This window comes from Pseudorasbora parva, chromosome 10 (assembly GCF_024679245.1).
Source record: "Pseudorasbora parva isolate DD20220531a chromosome 10, ASM2467924v1, whole genome shotgun sequence".
Classification (NCBI taxonomy): Eukaryota; Metazoa; Chordata; class Actinopteri; order Cypriniformes; family Gobionidae; genus Pseudorasbora; species Pseudorasbora parva.
Genome location: NC_090181.1, coordinates 20,029,422 through 20,034,791, shown reverse-complemented (window position 1 = coordinate 20,034,791; position 5,370 = coordinate 20,029,422). Strand labels below are relative to the sequence as shown.

Sequence of the window (5,370 nt, the reverse complement as noted above, 5' to 3'; positions counted from 1 at the left end):
CAAAAAGTTTGGTGCCTCTTGAAGTTCAAAAGTCTAACGAACACTAACTGGTGTGTAATTTCATCAGACGTATCGTAAGCATTTTGAACTTCGAGAGGCACTACACTTTTCCCATAAGTTGAATACGGAAGGTGATCAGCCGGAAGCTACACTGTAAAAAAAAAAAAGTTGAGTTAACTTAAAAAAATAAAGCAACCAGCTGCAAAGCATTTTTGAGTTTACTCAACTTCAGTAGTTGAAGTTATGCCAAATCATTTTTGAAAGTTCACTAAACTTATTTGATTAAGTTAATTATACTTTACTCAGTAAGTCCATCTAACTACCAGTCCAACTCAAAGAAACAAGTTAGCACAACTTCAGAGGTCTTGAAGTTCAGTAAACTCAAAAATGCTTTGCAGCTGGTTGCTTTATTTTTTTAAGTTAACTCAACTTTGTACTTTTTGTAAGTTGGTTCAACTTTGAAACCAAAAAGTTGGTTCAACTTTTTCAACTTACCAGTCCAACTCAAAGAAACAAGTTAGCACAACTTCAGAGGTCTTGGAGTTCAGTAAACTCAAAAATGCTTTGCAGCTGGTTGCTTTATTTTTTTAAGTTAACTCAACGTTGTACTTTTTGTAAGTTGGTTCAACTTTCTTCAAATATCTAACCCAGATACTTGTGTACCCACCACATTAAGAATCCAAATGCAGCCAGAACAAACCACAGTGAAAATACAACACAATACAAAATACATTGCCATCATTACAGAAAATTTTTATTGACAATTCTGCAAAACAGCATTTTCTGTCTCCAATAGGTACATTAGAAGGTGATGAACTTCTACTCCACTCTTCAATATTTATAAACAAAAAAAGATTATGCACTAAATTAGAGTACAAATTGAAATAAATAAATAAATGCTCAACCTTATGATTATCCATAAAGACTGCAGCAATTTTTTTAAGGACCAGACTCTTGCTGAGCACTGGGGGTCAAGAACATTAAACACTTTTGAAAAAAATATTTAGTAACAATTGCAGCAAAGGTATTGCACATTACCTGGTCCAATCTGCTCTTAGTACTACAGAGAGGCACCTTATATTTGGGTTTGAGTGGATGGTGGCATCACTTTCAAAGATGGTTTAGATCCTCATCTTCTCCCTTTATCCTGGCTCTATGTCCTGCAATAGAAATAAGCATAAAATTAGGGATTTTCCAGTGGACCACAGTGTGTTCAGTGTGTTCCTAAACATGCTCATGTAACTTTATTTGAAAAGTAAAGGTGGCCCTGATTATAAAGGGTTAGTTCCTCACAAAAATGAAAATTAGACCATGATTTAATCACCCTCAAGCCATCCTAGGTCTATATAACTTTCTTTGTGTCAGAGTTATATCAGAGTTATATATTAAAAAGCGCATTTTTACCTACCCATCCATCAGCTATTCTATCCATCATATAACTGCCCCACACACAAGCGCATGTTGACTTGCATACCGTTGGAAGCTAGATATTTTAGATTTTAGTCTATACAGTTTTAAGTATGGATATTTTTCTTACACAAACACGCTACTTCGCTTGAATGAATGAATGAATGATACACTTTTATGATGGATAGATGCACTTTTATGGACTTCAAAACAGAAACCACCATTCAATGCCATTATAAAGATTTGAAGAGCCATGATATTTTTTATTTAACTCTGCGTATATGAAGAATGTCCTATACTCCTAGAATGACTTCAGGGTGAACAAACCATGGGCTAATTTTCATTTTTAGTTGAACTAACCTTTTAAGCTTGTTCAAATTCAGCCATTGAACTAAAACTGATAAACATAATATATTTCCCAAGCCCAAACACTGCCACACCTGAACCTGTGCTGTTAGAAGCCATTTCAGCATTGATGTAATTACAATGCTGATTCAACAACAACTTGTTGAATTTGTGCTCTCAGATGAAATCAAACTGATCACTGAGAAAGATTCAAATATGATTTTTCAATTTAGTATTTTTTACCATGACTTTGTACCCTGCTTTCATCTCTTTACTCTGCCTTTTGGCTGACAGAGAGCAAATGATAAGTTTGTATACCTAAAAGGACCTGATAAACAGGTGAACAGGTAAAGTATTTCAGGCATGAGTGTATATGCTGATGATGACACACATCATCTTACCAGGCAAGTCTTCAGGATGTTTCCAAACTTTTCTCTTATAAACAAAGGTCCCTCTGAAAGTTGTGGCCTTTCTTTGAGCAAGTACAATGGAGTGACTGAAAGACAGAAAAAACAAATATGGAACAAGTTATATCCAAGTTATATCCTAAGAGAGGCATGGGACTTAGCTTGACAGAGAGATGACACCATTCAACCTTTAATCAAACATATATCACATGCTAAACAATTACCTGATGTTCATGTTGGTCTAGTAAGAACTTCATCTCATCTCCATTCTCTGTACAACTAGATGTGTGTTCATCCAATGAAGGGAAAAGGTGCTCTCCTGTAATACTCAGCACAGACCCTGAAAAAAACAAAAACATTGTTATAACAGTAAAAATTAAGTGTACACTTCATTTAGATCTAAAAATAATAAACTCACCTGATCTTTCAAAAGGTTTTTTGCACATTTTTTGCACATCTGCCAGATTTTTGTCAATGCATCACTGATGTTTGATGTTGTTGCTTTTTTTCTTTTTTTTGAAACAGGACAAATACAAAAACAAACACAAAAGCAGTTACAGTGTGTTAATTTAACGCGTAGCATTACAGAAATGGAATAATACAATGTGAAAACAACCCAATGCATAGTTTTCACTGTATTAATTAAATATAAATGTATTTATAAAGATACAAAAGAGCATTAAGTGATTTTGTCTTGTTGTTTGAGTAACAACAAGACAGCAGGTACGTAGATTGCTGTCCCTTTAAGAGCTAAGGCACATATCTAATACATCCTACTAAAAAATCTTGGATTCACTAAATTATTTATGTTCACTTAAGACATAACCTACTGTGTTTACGGTAATGCTACCCACTGTGAGCTTTTTGACAAAATAGACCTGATAAACAGGTGAACAGGTGAAGTATTTCAGGCATGAGTGTATATGCTGATGATGACACACATCATCTTACCAGGCAAGTCTTCAGGATGTTTCCAAAATTTTCTCTCATAAACAAAGGTCCCTCTGAAAGTTGTGGCCTTTCTTTGAGCAAGTACAATAGAGTGTATGTGACTGAAAGACAGAAAAAACAAATATGGAACAAGTTATATCCAAGTTATATCCAAAAAGAGAGGCATGGGACTTAGCTTGACAGAGCGATGACACCATTCAACCTTTAATCAAACATATATCACATGCTAAACAATTACCTGATGTTCAAGTTGTAAGAACTTCATCTCATCTCCATTCTCTGTACAACTAGATGTGTGTTCATCCAACGAAGGGAAAAGGTGCTCTCCTGTAATACTCAGCACAGACCCTGAAAAAAAAAACTTTGTTAAAACAGTAAAAATTAAGTGTACACTTCATTTAGATCTAAAAATAATAAACTCACCTGATCTTTCAAAAGGTCACATTTTTTGCACATCTGCCAGATTTTTGTCAATGCATCACTGATGTTTGATGTTGGTGCTTTTTTTCTTTCTTTTCTAAACAGGACAAATACAAAAACAAACGCAAAAGCAGTTACAGTATGTTAATTTATCATGTAGCATTACAGAAATGGAATAATAAAAAGATATTACAACCCAATGCATAGTCTTCACTGTATTAATTAAATATAAATGTATTTATAAAGATACAAAAGAGCATTAAGTGATGTTGTCTTGTTGTTTGAGTAACAATATATACACAAGACGGCAGGTACTTAGATTGCTTTCACTTTAAGAGCTAAAGCACATATCAAAAACATCCTACTAAAACATCTTGGATTCACTAAATTATTTATGTTCAATTAAGATATAACCTACTGTGTTTAAGGTAATGCTACCCACTGTGAGCTTTTTGACAAAATTGGGTATATGTTTCACTATCAAATTGCAATAAACACAAAAGATTAGCACTTACATGCTGTCTTTAACATTTTTAACATCATGCACGTCCTTCTTATTCTTTTCTCGTTCAAGCATGTTTCCTCACACTTGTCTAAGTTGTCAATAACGTTGAAGCTGTAACTTTTGGCGCGCGTTAATCAAAACAAAACGGTGTGCATGCGTCTTGCGGAAGAACATTGTAGTCGGAGCTACTTCTCTCTGTTTATGTCTATGAGGACGAGTCACGCCGAAAGTATTGTGCTACTCCGCATCGACGCCGACTGAGCTAAAATAGTCCCAAAATAAACATGTATTATAGGTGTAGCGTAATGATTCAAAATAAGACAAAAACACGGTTTAAAAAATGGATTCATAAAGTACTTGCTCATTGTATCTATTTCGTCAATTTTGAACATAAAAAAAGTTTATTACAAAGTGAAGCTTTAAATAGACGTTACTGTGCTACGTGTACAATCTCTAGCAAAATAGGCCTACATTTTATATAGTCTCCATTAAAAATATAGTCCATCCAGCCATACTCTAGCTGTATATGTTGATATATACCTTCAAATGTTAACAGATTGCTAACAGGATCACCGAACATAACAGATAACAAACAAGATAACTAATCACCACATGCTTTAGTATGAGTTTAGTCTTTTAACATTTAACAAACAAGGTGTGCCATATATGTAGCTTAAATTATTCATAAAGCTTAAAGAAAACTTACCTCAACCAGATGAAATCCAGTCCCTTCCAAAGCGTGGTTGAAGGAGGAAACCCCGTGCAAGATACAGCGCTGACATTCTGCGCATGCGCGATGACGGGAAGTTATGAATAAATTAAAACATTACATTTTCTCAACTTACTTGTTTGTGTTCAGTGGACGACATATTAGTAAACTTGCAGTGAAATCGTCCTTATAAGTAAACTCAACATTGTGGTCAAAAATTTGTCCACTCAACTTAAAATCTGAAACTGAGTCAACAATTTGCAAGTTGGATTTTTTACAGTGTAGATAATACTTTAAAGTTTTAAATATGGATATTTTTCTTATTTTTCGACACAAATGCATCGATTAATTTCATTAACCCCATTAACCTGTGTGGAGCATGTTATATTATGGACGGATGCACTTTTATGGACATTTCAAAAACAGAGCAACAGTTACTGCTATTAAAGCTTGGATTAGCCAGGTCTTTTTTTTTTTTTTTTTTTTTTTTAAATATAACTCCTATTTTATTGGTCTGAAAGGAGAATGTCACATACACTTAGGATGACTTGAGGGTGAGTAAATCATGGGAAATCCTGTGGTAATTTTCATTTCTGGGTGAACTATCACTTTAAGTCTCAGTCCTG

The 5,370-nt window shown here is 34.2% G+C and overlaps 1 long non-coding RNA gene across 2 annotated transcripts; it reads right to left on the bottom strand.

Annotated features, from left to right (window-relative positions):
* Positions 1 to 328: 328 nt before the first annotated feature.
* LOC137091202 (uncharacterized) lies at positions 329 to 4,843 on the bottom strand. 2 transcript variants are annotated; one of them, XR_010908043.1, is made up of 8 exons: positions 4,046 to 4,843; positions 3,534 to 3,627; positions 3,349 to 3,458; positions 3,111 to 3,211; positions 2,578 to 2,668; positions 2,384 to 2,499; positions 2,154 to 2,248; positions 329 to 1,160 (listed from the first exon to the last, which is right to left on the bottom strand). It is a non-coding gene; the product is annotated as an uncharacterized lncRNA (long non-coding RNA). The 2 variants fall into 2 exon arrangements; XR_010908044.1 differs by having other exon boundaries at positions 4,742 to 4,769.
* Positions 4,844 to 5,370: the final 527 nt, after the last annotated feature.